This window comes from Mesoplodon bidens (genome assembly GCF_964165515.1).
Source record: "Mesoplodon bidens genome assembly, chromosome: 13".
Classification (NCBI taxonomy): Eukaryota; Metazoa; Chordata; class Mammalia; order Artiodactyla; family Ziphiidae; genus Mesoplodon; species Mesoplodon bidens.
The window spans coordinates 58745433-58762279 of NC_138169.1; the positions used below are offsets into that span (position 1 = coordinate 58745433).

Consider the following 16847-nt stretch of genomic DNA (forward strand, 5'->3'; position numbering starts at 1 on the left):
AACAAAGCTGAAGGTAACTTGCTCCCTGTTTTCAGGATATACTACAAAGCTACAGTAATCAAAACAATATGGAACTGGCACAAACACAGACACATAAATCAAGGGAACAGAGTAGAGAGCTCAGAAATAAACTCATACATATATGGTCAATTAATCTATGACAAAGGAGGCAAGAATAAACAATGGGGACAGCACTTCTGCAATAAATGGTATTGGGCAAACTGGACAGCTACATGCAAAAGAATCAAACTGAACTACTGTCTCACAACATATACAAAAATAAAACCAAAATGTATTAAAAACTTAAATGTAGGACCTGAAACCATAAAACTCCTAGAAGGAAACATAGGCAGAATGATTTTGACATCAGTCTTAGCAATATTCTTTTGGACCTATATCCTCAGACAAGGAAAACAAAAGCAAAAATAAACAAATGATACTACATGAAACTAAAAACTTTTCCACAGTGAAGAAAATTATGGACAAAACAAAAGGATAGCTTACTAATGGGTAAATATTTTTGCAAGCAATATATCTGATAAGGGGTTAATATCCAAAATATACAAAGAACTCATACAACTCAACATCAAAAAAACAACTTGATAAAAAATAGTCATAGGATCTGAATAGACATTTTCCCAAAAAAGACATACAGATGGCCAACAGACACATGAAAAGATTCTCAGCATCAATAATCATCAGGGAAATGCAAATCAAAACTACAATGATAATTCTATTTTTAGTTTTTTTCCCAGCAATCCCACTACTGAGAAAACTATAATTCAAAAAGGCACAAACACCCCAATGTTCATTGCAGCACTATTTATAATAGCCACGTCATGGAAGCACCCTAAATGTCCATTGATGGATGGATAAAGAAGATGTGGTATATACAGTGGAATATTACACAACCATAAAAAGGAATGAAATTAAGTCATTTGTAGAGATGTGGATGAACCTAGAGACTGTCAGACAGAGTGAAGTAAGTCAGAAAGAGAAAAACAAATATTATTTATGAACACGTATATGTGGAATCTAGAAAAATGGTACAGATGAAACTGTTTGCAAGGCAGAAATAAACAGAAGCAGAGGACAAACATATGAACACCAAGGGGGGAAAGGGGAGGCGGGATGAATTGGGAAACTGGGATTGACATATATACACTAATAAGTATAAAATCAATAATTAATGAGAACCTGCTGTATAGTACAGGGAACTCTATTTAATGCTCTGTGATAACCTAAAAGGGAAGGAAATCCAAAACAGATGAGATATATGTATACATATAGCTGATTCACTTCACTGTAGAGCAGAAACTAACACAACATTATAAAGCAACTATACCCCAATTAAAACACACACACACACATGCACACACACACACACACAATGAGATACCACATCATACATTTCAGAATGGCTATATCAAAAAGATAAAAGTAAGAAGTTTTGGTGAGGATGTGGAGCAAAGGGAATCTTTGAGTGCTGTTGGTGGGATTGTAAATTGGTTCAGACTCTATGGAAAACAGTATGGAATGTTCCTCAAAAACTAAAAAGAGAACTGCCATATGATCTAGTAATTTATCTTCTGGGTGTTTACCTGAAGAAAACAGAAACTCTAATTATAAATAATGCATGTATTCCAATGTTTTTTGCAGCATTAAATATAATAACCAAGAAATGGAAGCAACCTGTGTCCATAGATGAATGGATAAAAAAGTTGTGATTTTATATATATATATATATATATATATATATATCACTTTGCCAAAGTGGAGATGGTTGGGGTGATGAATGAAATAGGTGAGGAAGACTAAGAGGTCCTGTTATAAAATAAATGAACCACAAGGATGTAATGTACAGCACAGGGAGTATAGCCAATAATATTGTGATAACTTTGTATAGTGACAAATGTTAACTAGATTGTCATCTTGGTCATTCTGTAATGCATAAAAATATTGAAGAACTATGTTGTACTCCTGAAAGTAATATAATATTTTAAGTCAATTAAATTTCAATAAAAAAGCAAGAATGTGTGAAAGAATTATCACCCCAACAATTTAATATTATACAGGAAGCCCAGGCAGTATCAAGATTAAAAAGACATTTCACAGTTGGAATAAATATGTTATTTATAAATATCATTATGATTATCTATATAGAATATACTAAGATTTTTGAGAAGGAATAAAAGAATTAGTAGAAGAACTCAGCAACTTTTTTGGATATAATATACATTATCAAATATCAATTGCATTTTTACTATTTTTTTACACATACTAATAAAAATTATAAAAATAAAATATGAAAAAATAAATTCATGTTAGCAAAATAAACTATAAACTGTTTACTATTCCTGATATACTCAGGAACAAATACAACAACACTATAAGTATTTAAAAGAGAAAATTACAATATATTTTTGAAAATTTACAAGAGAAATAATGATTATGATAGTTACTGGGTTATCTAAAATGTGTCAGTTCCCCCAAATTCACATGAAAAGGTCCAAGCATGCAATTTTTTTAAAAAAATTATTTATTTATTTATTTATTTATTTTTGGCTGTGTTGGGTCTTCGTTACTGTGAGAGGGCTTTCTGTAGTTGCAGCGAGCAGGGGCCACTCTTCATCGTGGTGCACGGGCCTCTCAGTGTTGTGGCCTCTCTTGTTGCATAGCACAGGCTCCAGACGTGCAGGCTCAGTAGTTGTGGATCATGGGCCTAGTTGTTCTGCAGCATGTGGGATCTTCCCACACCAGGGCTCGAACCCATGTCCCCTGCAATGGCAGGCAGATTCTCAACCACTGTGCCACCAGGGAAGCCCCAAGCATGCAAATCTTAAAACAAACAAAAACCAAAGAGAGAAGAATTGCCCTAGTGAGTTCAAGGTTTAGTATAATGCTATCTTTCCACAGTAATTAGAACAGAATAATGTTGGTGCTAGGAAAATCAGAAGAGACACTGACAATTGTATGGACAATGTTATACTTTAGAAGATGTAGTAGAAATTTGGGGGTAAAATAAGAATGCTTTAACTTACTGTGTTTGAGAAAATTGCCTTTCTTTTTTTTTTATATACAACAGGTTCTTATTAGTTATCCATTTTATACATATTAGTGTATATATGTCAATCCCAATCTCCCAATTCATCACACCACCACCACCCCACCTCCACTTTCCCCACTTGTGCCCATATGTTTGTTCTCTACATCTGTGTCTCAATTTCTGCCCTGCAGACTGGTTCATCTGTACCATTCTTCTAGGTTCCACCTATATGCGTTAATATATATTTGTTTTTCTCTTTCTGACTTACTTCACTCTGCATGACAGTCTCTAGATCCATCCACGTCACTACAAATGACCCAATTTCATTTTTTATGGCTGAATAATATTCCACTGTATATATGTACCACACTTTACCTATTTTTCTGTAGATGGGCATTTAGCTTGCTTCCATGACCTGGCTACTGTAAATAGTGCTGCAATGAACATTGGGGTTCATGTGTCTTTTTGAATTACGGTTTTCTCAAAAACCATGGGTATATGCCCAGTAGTGGAATTGCTTGGTCATATGGTAATTCTATTTTTAGTTCTTTAATAACCTCCATATTGCTCTCCATAGTGGCTGTATCAATTTCCATTCCCACAAACAGTGCAAGAGGGTTCCCTTTTCTCTTTGTTTGTAGATTTTTTGATGATGCCCATTCTAACTGGTGTGAGGTGATACCTCATTGTAGTTTTGATTTGCATTTCTCTAATAATTAGTGATGTTGAGTAGCTTTTCATGTGCTTCTTGGCCATCTATATGTCTTCTTTGGAGAAATGTCTGTTTAGGTCTTCCTCCCATTTTTGGATTGGGTTGTTTATTTTTCTTTTTAATATTGAGCTGCATGAGCTTTGTATATATTTTGGAGATTAATCCTTTGTCTGTTGATTCATTTGCAAATATTTTCTCCAATTGTGTGGGTTGTCTTTTCGTTTTGTTTGTAGTTTCCTTTGCTTTGCAAAATCTGTTAAGTTTAATTAGGTCCCATTTGTTTATTTTTGTTTTTATTTCCATTTCTCTAGGAGGTGGATCAAAAAGATCTTGCTGTGATTTATGTCAAAGAGTGTTCTTCCTATGTTTTCCTCTAAGAATTTTATAGTGTCCAGTCTTACATTTAGGGATCTAATGAATTTTGAGTTTATTTTTTTGCATGGTGTGAGGGAGAGCTCTAATTTCATTCTTTTACATGTAGCTATCCAGTTTTCCCAGCACCACTTATTGAAGAGGCTGTCTTTTCTCCATTGTATATTCTTGCCTCCTTTGTCATAAATTAGTTGACCATAGGTGCATGGGTTTATGTCTTGGCTTTCTATCCTGTTCCATTCATCTATATTTCTATTTTTGTATCAGTACCATACTGTCTTGATTACTGTAGCTTTGCAGTATAGTCTGAAGTCAGGGAGTCTGATTCCTCCAGCTCCATTTTTTTCCCTCAAGACTGCTTTGGCTATTCGGGGTCTTTAGTGTCCCCATAAAAATTTTAAGGTATTTTGTTCTAGTTCTGTAAAAAATGCCATTCGTAATTTGATAGGGATTGCATGGAATCTATAGATTGCTTTGAGTAGTATACTCATTTTCACAATATTGATTCTTCCAATCCAAGAACATGGTATGTCTCTCCATCTGTTGGTATCATTTTTAATTTCTTTCATCACTGTCTTATAGTTTTCTGCATACAGGTTTTTGTCTCCCTAGGTAGGTTTATTCCCAGGTATTTTATTATTTTTGTTGCAATGGTATATAGGAGTGTTTCCTTAATTTCTTGTTTTTTGACCATTAGTGTATAGGAATGCTAGAGATTTCTGTGCATGAATATTGTATCCTGCAACTTTACCCAATTCATTGATTAGCTTGAGTAGTTTTCTGGTGGCATGTTTAGGATTTCTATGTATAGTATCATGTCATCTGCAAACAGTAACAGTTTTACTTCTTCTTTTCCAATTTGTATTCATTTTCTTTCTTTTTCTTCTCTGATTGCCATGGCTAGGACTTCCAAAGCTATGTTGAGTGATAATGGTGAGAGTGGACATCCTTGTCATGTTCCTGATCTTAGAGGAAATGTTTTCAGTTTTTCACCATTGACAATGATGTTTGCTGTGGGTTTGTCATATATGGTCCTTATTATGTTGAGGTAGGTTCCCTCTATGCCCACTTTCTGGAGAGTTTTTATAGTAAACAGGTGTTGAATTTTGTCAAAAGCTTTTTCTGCATCTATTCAGATGATCATATGGTTTTATTCTTCAAATTGTTAATATGGTGTATCACATTGATTGATTTGCATATATTGAAGAATCCTTGCATCCCTGGCATAAATCCTACTTGATCGTGGTGTATGATACTTTTAATGCATTGTTTGATTTTGTTTGCTAGTATTTTTTTTGAGGATTTTTGCATCTATATTCATCAGTGATATTGGTCCGTATTTTTTTTTTTTGTAGTATCTTTGTTTGGTTTTGGTATCAGGGTAATGGTGGCCTCATAGAATTAGTTTTGGAGTGTTCCTTCTTCCGCAATTTTTTAAAGAGTTTGAGAAGGATGGGTATTAGCTCTTCTCTTAATATTTGATAGAATTCACCTGTGAAGCCATCTGGTCCTGGATTTTTGTTTGTTGGAAGATTTTTAACCATACTTTCAATTTCATTACTTGTGATTGCTCTGTTCATATTTTCTCTTTCTTTCTGTTTCAGTCTTGGAAGTTTATACCTTTCTAAGCATTTGTCCATTTCTTCCAGGTTGTCCATTTTACTGGCATAGAGTTGCTTGTAGTAGTTTCTTAGGATGCTTTGTATTTCTGTGGTGTCTCTTGTAACTACTCCTTTTTCATTTCCAATTTTATTAATTTGAGTCCTCTCCCTCTTTTTCTTGATGAGTCTGGCTATTTGTTTATCATTTTTTTTATCCTCTCAAAGAACCAGCTTTTAGTTTCATTGATCTTTGGTATTGTATTGTTTGTTTCTATTTCATTTATTTCTGCTCTGATCCTTATGATTTCTTTCCTTCTACTAAATTTGGGTTTTTCTTTTTCTTCTTTCTCTAGTTCCTTTAGGTGTAAGGTTTTATTTTTTATTTGAAATTTTTCTTGTTTCTTGATGTAGGCTTGTATTGCTATAAACTTCCCTCTCAGAACTTCTTTTGCTTCATCCCATAGGTTTTGGATCATTGTGTTTTCATTGTAATTTGTCTGTAAGTATATTTTGATTTCCTCTTTGATTTCTTCAGTGATCTCTTGGTTATTTAGTAATGCATTGTTTAGCCTCCATGTGTTTGTGCTTTATGTTTTTTCCCTGTAATTGATTTCTAATCTCATAGCATTGTGCTAAGAAAAAAATGCTTGATATGATTTCAGTTTTCTTAAATTTACTGAGGCTTGATTTGTGAGCCAAGATATGATCTATCATGGAGAATGTTCCATGCACACTAAGAAGAAAGTGTGATCTGCTGTTTTGGGATGGAATGTCCTATAATTATCAATTAAATCTATATGGTCTACTCTGTCATTTATAGCTTGTGCTTTCTTATTAATTTTCTGTTGGGATGATCTGTCCATTTGTGTAAGTGAGGTGTTAAAGTCCCCCACTATTTTTGTGTTACTGTTGATTTCCTCCTTTATAGCTGTTAGCAGTTGCCTTATGTAGTGTTCCTATGTTTGGTGCATATATATTTATAATTTTTATATCTTCTGCTTTGATTGATCCTTTGATCATTATGTAATGTCCTTCCTTGTCTCCTGTAACTTTCTTTATTTTAAAGTCTATATTATCAGATATGAGTCATGCTACTCCAGTTTTCTTTTGATTTCCATTTGTATGGAATATCTTTTTCCATACTCTCACTTTCAGTCTGTATGTGTCCTTACATATGAAATGGGTCTCTTATAGACAGCATATATATGGATCTTGTTTTTGTATTCATTCAGCTAACCTGTTTCTTTTGGTTGGAGCATTTAATCCATTCACCTTTAAGGTAATTATTGATATGTATGCTCTTATTACTATTTTCTTAATTGGTATGGATTTGTTTTGCTGGTCCTTTTCTTCCCTTGTGTTTCCCACTTAAAGAAGTTCCTTTAGCATTTGTTGTAGAGCTGGTTTGGTGGTGCTGAATTCTCTTAGTTTTTGCTTGTCTGTAAAGTTTTGGTTTCTCAATCGAACCTGAATGAGATCCTTGCTGGGTAGAGTAATCTTGGTTGTCGGGTCTTCCCTTTCATCACTTTAGTTATGTCATGCCACTCCCTTCTGGCTTGTAGAGTTGCTGCTGATAAATCAGCTGTTAATGTTATGGGAGTTTCTTTGTATGTTATTTGTCATTTTACCCTGGTTGCTTTCAATCATTTTTATTTGCCTTTAATTTTTGTCAATTTGATTACTATATGTCTCCATGTGTTTCTCCTTGGGTGTATCCTGCCTGGGATTCTCTGCATTTCCTGGACTTATGTGGCTATTTCCTTTCCCATATTAGGGAAGTTTTTGACTATAATCTCTTCAAATATTTTCTTGTGCCCCTTCTCTCCCTCTTCTCCTTCTGGGACCCCTATAATACGTATGTTGTTGCATTTAATGTTGTCCCAGAGGTCTCAGGCTGTCTTTATTTCTTTTCATTCTTTTTTCTTTATTCTGTTCTGTGGAAGTGAATTCCACCATTCTGTCTTCCATGACACTTATCCTTTCTTCTGCCTCAGTTATTCTGCTATTGATTCTTTCTAGTGTATTTTTCATTTCAGTTTTTGTATTGTTCGCATCTGTTTGTTTGTGCATTAATTCTTCTAGGTGTTTGTTCTTTAATTCTTCTAGGTCTCTGTTAAACATTTCTTGTATCTTCTCAATCTTTGCCTCCATTCTTTTTCCGAGGTCCTGGATCATCTTTGCTATCATTATTCTGAATTATTTTTCTGGAAGTTTGCCTATCTCCACTTCTTTTAGTTGTTTTTCTGGGGTTTTATCTTGTTCCTTTGTCTGGTACATAGACCTCTGCCTTTTCATCTTGTCTATCTTTCTGTGAGTGCAGTTTTTGTTCCACGGGCTGCAGGATTATAGTTATTCTTGTTTCTGCTCGAGACAGTTGGCTTTCTATTTGGAAGAAAAAAACAAAATAACATTTTATTCCTGTATTAAATCAAATACAAAATAAATATCTATTGGGTTAAAGACATAAGAAGCAAAACTTTATAACATTTAGTAGGAATTATAAGAGATTGACTTTAAGATCTCAGGGTAGTAAAAGATCTCTTAAATCAGATTCAAAAGACAAAAATCATACACAAAATAAGACATTTTTGTATAAACTTCAAACACTTTTTCATTACACAGGAATCCAAGAACACTAAAAATTAAAAGATAAGTAACAACCTATGTAAATATATTTGCTTCATAAAACAAACAAGGAATTCATTTTGGGGAAAAAATGTATGACCTTCCACATGAATCAGTAGGAAAAGGAAATGCAACACAATAAAAATTAGATATAGGCTATGAATAGGCAATTCACAGCAGAATAAAGTGTAACTATTACTAAGCATATGAAGTTGTTCAATCTCATAAGAATAGAGAAAAATATAAAATAAAACTATAATGAGGGATACTGCCCATGTTGAGAAGTTGGTGGTTCCGCAGCATCCTGAGTCCTGCTGGCCAGAAACCCTCCTCCTGGGCCTGTGTGGGAGGAGCAGGGCCTCTGAGGGGGGCTGTGAGCCTGCCGGCCCTGATCTCTCCTTAGCAGCAGAGGCTTTTCAGTAGGACAATATGTTCAAGAGAATGGCCGAATTTGGGCTTGACTCTGGAAGGATAGTGAAGGGGGTTACTATCATTAAACCAATAGTTTATGGTAATCTTTCTCAATATTTTGGAAAGAAAAGAGAAGAGGATGGTCACACCCATCAGTGGACAGTATATGTAAAACCATATATTCAACAGAAATGAGGATATGTTAACATATGTGAAGAAAATTGACTTTAAATTACATGAAAGTTATGGCAGTCCTTTTAGAGTTGTTACTAAAACTCCATATGAAATTACTGAAACAAGATGGGATGAATTTGAAATAATCATCAAAATATTTTTCATTGATTCTAATGAAAGACCTTAACCCTGTAACATTTATTAAAGCTGTTTCAATCAAACACCAGTGCAATGCTGGGAAAAAAAGTCAGTGGTTTCAGAGTTCTATGATGAAATGATATTTTAAGACCCAACAGCAATAATGCACCAATTATTAACATCTTGTCAGCTTACTTTAGGAACCTATAAGCATGAAACAGAATTTGCAGAACTTGAGGTGAAGACCAGAGAAAAGTTAGAAGCTGAGGGATAAAAAAAAGAGAAAAATAAACAAGCTTTGACTGAGACGAAGTGAGAGAGTAGCATTGACATATATACACTACCAAATGTAAAATTGATAGTGGGAAGCAGCTGCATAGCACAGGGAGATCAGCTTGGTGCTTTGTAACCACCTAGAGGGGTGGGATAGGGAATGTGGGAGGGAGACACAAGAGGGAGGGGACATGGGGATATATGTATACATATAGCTGATTCACTTTGTTATACAGCAGAAACTAACACACAATTTTAAAGCAATTATACTCCAATAAAGATGTTAAAAAACAGACAAACCAGCTTCGAAATTGCAGAGCTTAAAGAGAGATTAAAAGCAAGTTGTGACACTATAAATTGTTTAAAAAATGAAATTAAGAAACTTGAAGAAGATGATCCGAGAAAAATAATATAAACAGTTCTGAAGAGAACTCAATAGTAAGGGAAACTAAAAATAAGATTGATGTTAAAGGAGAGATGGGCTACAAATGCTGTGATGTTTCTTAGAAGAACTGCATATATAGTTGTTGACCATAGATTTCTCAGCAATGAAGTCAAAGTATTTGTACTTTACAAGCAATCTTTAATGTGAAATATATGTGTATAAAAAGAATGAATGCTGTATGGGCACTTTATCAATGCATTTTGGGGTACTTCTATGATATTAAGCACAATTTAAAAACACTTCTATTGCATTGTATATATAGCTTATCTTTTTGACAGGCATCAAAATTTCACTATAAAGTATAACTTATAAAAATTTTGTACTTCCCTAGTAGCTAGAATTCGTGCTAACATTAATGTGTATATTTAATTTCTTAAGTTCTTACCTGCCCCTATCCCATCTCTTTTGTATCTGATGTGCCCAGTGTTCAGTAAGCACTCAATAAATATAGTTTACAGAAAAAAAAATACACTGAGATATCATTTTATCTCCATCACATTAAGGAAAAAAAAAGAAAATAAGAACAATTGGACAGTACCAAATGTTGATAAGAATGTATTTTGGGAAGGGACGCTGAGACCCTGCTGGCAATATCATACATTTTTACAACTTCGGAGAGTGGTTTGTTAATATAAACACAAAATATTTGTATACTAATATATGTATATTTATCAATTCTATATAGTGCAATTATTATCAAACTGTTACTGCAGTTGTTAAAATAAAACTCAAACTTGTGTGCTACTAGAATAAATATATTATCTTGAACATTACTTGGAGAATCCTTAAAAATCACCTGTTTGCAACGTATCTACTTAGGTGACTTGTTTAATTTGCCAGTAAATTTCTCAACTACCATTCAGTTATATGATGAGAGGCTTCTATTTAGAGTGATAACTTTGTTTTTAGAACAGTTGTCATGTAGCCCTTTATTTTGGCAGAAATTAACAAAAGCAGTTGGTTATTAAAGCAATGAAATTTGTAGAGTTAGTGTAAGAAATCAATAAGCCAAGTTGGATATTAATGGCCCAAGACCCTTCATGGCATGAGAACTGACACTTGGTGGTATCTTGAAAGGACACTCAACATCAATTCCAGGGAAACAAATGTGGAAAATCAATGGAATTGTAATCATGGCCTGGAGACTAAAGATTTATAGAATCCTGCTCTCCTATGGGAAATGGACTGAAAACTGAAAAAGCCTAGCCTCAGCCTTGTCATGTTACCTAAAAATTAAGTCTATGTTCTAGAAGGGAAATTAGCATCCTTCTTTTTAGGCTCTGATATTCAGGAGAGGAATACACTATCTAAAATAAGTATTGAAAAACTAAGAGTTTCTTCCAACAAGGTCATAGTTGTTGCGGGTATTGAGAAGCCTTTTCACCCAGGTCTATTGGCAGTGAGCACTGAGAGAAATTACTTGAGACACTGCCTAAGTGGTTGGAGGAATCATTTGGGCATATGGAAGTAAGTATATTAGAGACTGGTTGATGCCAGAATTTTGACTGTTTCCCTTACATTGGTCCCTTCTCTGGAGATCTGATTGTATTTGATACTTCAGCAAAAACATCCTGGCAGAGGAGGATGGTAGAGAGAAAAAAAGTCACCTCTTTGAGGAAGACCTGCTTTTTTACCTTTGTGGTTCATGGCTGCAATTGGAATAGTTTTAAACATAGTTTTAAAAACTATAATTACAAAAGTAAAATTAACATTAATACTATAAAACACACATCTCCTTATATAAAGTCTAGACAGTGTGAGATGCCAAGAAATAATACCCTCACAAAACATCACATTATGTTACCTATACATTAGCCCTCATTGGACAGCTGACCTTTGTGTTTCTTGTATCTCTAGGTGGAGCCTAAATGACAGGGAGATCTTCTGAGTGTGAGGATGAGAGCTCAGGTATGGCTTCTGGTACGGAAGTGCATGTGGTAGCAGTTAAATGTCAAGAAAAGTCTCCTGACTATTTGTTGTTGGATTAGAATTTCTCAAACCCACACCATCTTTCTAGATGTGCTTCTTAAAAATCAGCAAAAAGAGCACTCAAACTCAAGGAAACTTAAGAAAAACTACAAAATGACAAGAAACAGATAAAATATAAGAGGTGTGTGAGATGAGGAGATAGAAATTAAAAAGTAACTAAAACTAAAATAAATAGTATTAGGAGTAGCAAAAGCAATGTATATATAATGTGGTATAACTTAGAGAGTTAAAATACCAGAAAAGAAATCTATGGCAAAATTGAAATAAAAAAGTAAATAAAATTAAAAAGTAGTAGTAATAGGACTGTAGTATAAAAAATAAAGAAAGTTGAAGAAAGCCATATTTAAATGAAAAAACCTCAAACACTGAGAAGATGAGAGATGGATGAGGAAAAGCTGTGGGGGGGTTCATAAAAATTACTAGAGCAACTAAGGAATGAGAATTTTTAAGAGTTCTCAGAGCTGTCCAACTTTGCTTCTCGAGAGATACTGCACCACAATCCCCTACCCTGTGATTGTCATGGGCAGAACTTAGGGATAATAACTTGCCATCAGTTTTCACTCCCTTAAGGGGCAGGCTGATAAAGGCATATCTGAAAAGTTGAAAACATGAGCTCATGTCACAGAGCTATTTGTACAGTTTCTGAGTTTCAAAAGTAAGAGCCAATTTAGGCTAAGAAAACATCCTACTTGTTGCTTAGTTGTAGCCTGGTGCTGTCTGAACAGTTGTTCCTATTCACAATAGTTATTTGGAGTGGAGTTTATACTACTCTCCACTATAAGATGGTCAAATAGTAATGTTTTCACATGATTCACATAAATGGACAGGGTGAGAACTTCAGTAGAGACTTTAGCCAGGTGCTGAGGAATTTTCCAAGAAGGAAGAGCCTTCATAAATGCCCCAGGGGAAATTATACACTGTCTGTTCACGGAATTTGCTGGAATAGTGGTGGAAGATTAAACTCTGTATCCTAGAATTGTATAGACCCAAGCTCTACTGGAACTAAATAAAGACAGAATTTTCCTAACAATCTGGAGCTGAAAATAGCGTTTCCAAGTGAGACTAGAAATCAAGGGTTCTCCCCCCCATCATTCTGTCCATCTTGCCTGAGTGTCCGGTAAATGTAAAACAATGGTTACTATAAGAATTTGAAGCAAGGTAGTCTTTAAATGGGTTTATTATAGATGTTTTTTGATGGTAACCTGCTGTTTTCTTTTTCTTTTCTAGGACCATTAAATGAATTGATGTTGATTGAGGTCTCCACTTAAAATCAGAATCACTGGGTCACAAATTTTACTTTCTTTAGGAAAGTAATTGGTAGAAATCGATTATTCCTCCCACAGTATTTTCTAATTTACTCTTCTAAATAAGGGCACAGAACAAAGATGTAGGAACTGGAAGTACTTTTCCTTATTGCATAATGAAATTCAAGTGTGCTGACCTCCTGACCATGCTGTATAAGTCTAATGATTTTAAAATTATTTTGGCCTGCTGAGTTGTACATTATAGCTTGGGACTAACTAATTATCATTTTAAACTGAACAGATTATGTAAATGAGTGTGTTTCTCAGTTTATTCCTTTCTTTGTTTATACTATAAGAGACAGGAATGGTTTCTCAAATAAAAAAAATTAAACATCTGTGCTTAGGATCATCTCGGTGTTAAAACACTTGTTTTCTCATAAAGCTGGTTTTATATCTAAACAAGCAAATACTTCAGAGGAAGATTGTTTTGAAAGGCAGTAGGAAGTTCTCATTCTCCACAAAACTAGCTCTTGTTTTTGTTTTTGCTTTTTTCCCAGATTTGTCCTTTTGTCCTCATTGATTTTTTTTAAAATTTAAATCTACTGGTAGTTGGGATATGTTTGTTTTGATAGGAAGAATGGTTTATTGGATCCTTTCCTCTAAGTGACAAGAAGGGGTTATGCTCAGTGTGAGAGTAGAGTAGAGGCAGGGTTAGTTTGAGGCCCTAAAGGAACAGCCTCCAAAGAGCAGAAAATGTGAAGAGTCAAGGGACATGAGAGGACTGGAGGCAGAAAGGAGAAAATTGTTTGCATCTGTGAATGTTAACAAGTCTTATATTTGACCCAATTCCTGTAGGTATGGAACACAGATATATAAACAAAAGCTAAACTTGGAAAGTGATGCCCAAGGAGTGTTGACTATTATTTCTTCCCTGCTCCCTAGTATAGAGTTTGAATCTTAGTTTGGAAAATCATTTGAGTGATTAACCCTTTTCCTGCTCTTTGCTGCCTCTCCTCTTCCCTGCAACAGCTATTATTCTGCATTGATCTCTTTGTTTCTAGATTATTAACTTGGATGACATGGCTTGAAACACCACCTGATTTTCTTCTGATCTTACAAACAATCATGTAAGAACAAGCCACAGTGTGTCGTCTTCTATTTTTTATACGCAACTTTCTTTTCATAGGTCAAAGGCAGACTCAGAGGAGAAAGCTTCAGGGCATGCTATTATCAGAAGAACAGTTGTACAGGAAATGCTGGAAATGGGTTGGAAATGAGGAATCAGAGAAAAGGATGGTGAGGAGGCAGATTTTGGTCTAGTTTGTGCTACTAGTTTGACTCAATCATTTAACGTTTGGCACAGATAAGAAAGAATTCAACTATCAGGTTTAATCTTGAGTCTGAGGCAGCAACAAATGACCTGGTGTTAAAATAAATATGTGATCAAGCTATTTCCAAATAATGGTAAATATCAAGTGGAAACCATCAATGAAATACACTTATCCACTCTACCCACAAAGTGAAAGGAAAAACAGATATTCTCCTTCTAAGATTAATTAATGTAATTTTCAAGCAGCTCTCACTGTCAGAATATATTTTACGTGTACTCCCAGTAAATGGTATTGTAAAATGACCCTGAATGCAAGTCTCATTTTTTAACTGAGATGATAAACTCTGTCATCAATAAAGTTATTTTAATTTGTATAGCATTTTACAGTACACATACATTCACATATTCTAGGTCAACTAAAATAAGTAAAATAACTTTTACCTGTGATCATGCATCTTGAAAGTCATGGATCACTGAAACTGATTCTGTTGAGTCAAAATCTGAAGTTATCTCAATTACAAATTAAGCTACAGTCACTTATTCAATGTATTTTTATTGATTGATTCAATTCAACCTGTCAATATAATTCAGTATTTATTGAGTACCAACTCTGCCCAGCATTTTCATTAAGCATTAATAGAAAATTTAAAAAGGAAATAGATATGATACTGTACGGCTCACAAGAAGATTGTACAGAAAGGTTGTGTAGGAAGACAATAGTAAAAAGGTATAAATTCGAGAAAAGTGGAAAAGGAGAAGAAATTATTTGCTCTGGCTGCCTGGTGTCAGGTAATTTTAAATGTGCTATCTATTTTAACCTTCCTAACAATCATTCAAAGCACATACTGCTTCTCTTTTATATGGTGGAAGTGCAAACAAAGAGAAGTTACACAACTTGCCCACCCGTCCCCCAGTGGGTGTGGATTCAACTCCATCAGCCTCATCTTCTCCCCATCAAACTTTTCTCTTTCCCAGGAATTATAAATAAATGAAAAGCAAAACTCATTTACTACTTAAGTTCATGAGGAGGAGAGAATAGGATTGATTATTTTGTCTAAGGTCCCTGACTGGTTTGTCCATGATATAGTTGAAAGTTTTCTAGATTGAAAATCAAAAAGTCTGCAGTCTAGATTTTATCTGTTTTAAACTCATTTTGTAGACTTGGGCAATACATGTAAACTATGAATTATGTGAACCTTAATTTTTCTCACTTATAAATGGATGGGTTAGACCTAAAATCTGTCCTATTTCTGAAATAGCACTTTGACTGAACTTGACCCATTATGTTACTCGATAATTATATTACTGGCTAAATTTTATTACTGGATATTTGCAACTCCACTATTTATATATGCAATGGTGTATAATGCAAAGTTTAGAATTTTGCTACCACTGACTTGCTTTCTCTCTCTGTCTCTCTCTCTCACACACAGACTTCTACGATGGTTTTGAATAGCTTTCAAATTTTTTTTCCAATGAAGATTTATATATATTTATGTATATGTAAATGAATTTCTATTAAGTAATAAGGAATTTGAATTATAGAAATAAAATTTAATTGAAAGAAATTTTAAATATACAGTTATACAATGGATAAATCTCACTCCAATATGTATGTTCCATATTTTCTCTACTTAAATATGTACCTACAAATTAAGCTAAAAGCAATTGATGCCACGGTGAATTCATTGCATCTTTTAGAATGCTTTTGACATGCTTGACATAAATTAGTCTCATAACAGACATGGTTGCTAAATTAAGCACAAAACAAAATTCATTTAAATTTGCTGAAAGAATTGGTCAAGAAGGAGTCTTCAAACTGTCATCATTCTATTGTTCCACATAAGGAGAAAAATAATTCTACATGAGGTCCATATGAAATTGTAATCCATGAAGTTACCAATTTATATCTCTCATGTTTAACTATTTCTAACTAGAGTAAAATATCAAGTCAAAATTATTCTGAAAATCTGTTCTGCTTTGGCCACACTCCATGCACTTGTAAAGACATTTCTCCAAATCTTACATTAGTTCATTCTACTCATTTGCCATTCCCTTTTATTCATCTGTTTTAAATTTACATTTGTATAATTTTTAATTGAGGCATAATTGACATGTAACATTACGTTTCAGGTATACAACATAATGATTCAATACCTGTATACATTGCAAAATGATCACCACAAGAAATCTAGTTAACTATCACCTTACATAATTACAAATGTTTTTTTCTTGTGACCAAAACTTTTAAGATTTACCCTTTTTGCAACTTTCAAATATGCGATACAGTATTATTAACTATAGTCACCATTCTATACATTACAAACCTATGATGATATTCCCTTTTAAAAACTTCCACTTTTACTTGTTTTTTAAAGGTTTCTGCCCAAGATTCAGTAGATAGGCCAAAAGGACATGTACAAACATGCAGAGAAACACAAAGTTGGAATAGTACCTAATAATGATAACTTTCAAAAACAAGGTTTT

The 16847-nt window shown here is 34.0% G+C and overlaps 1 protein-coding gene and 1 pseudogene across 2 annotated transcripts in view; one reads left to right on the forward strand and one right to left on the reverse strand.

Moving 5' to 3' along the window:
• Window positions 1-16847, reverse strand: part of RIT2 (Ras like without CAAX 2) — a gene marked incomplete at both ends in the record, with an annotated part of 304767 nt that overhangs the window by 76604 nt on the left and 211316 nt on the right.
• On the forward strand, window positions 8786-9767 carry LOC308626978 (YEATS domain-containing protein 4-like; annotated as a pseudogene). Its single transcript has 2 exons — window positions 8786-9349; window positions 9647-9767. The product of its transcript is annotated as a YEATS domain-containing protein 4-like (transcript).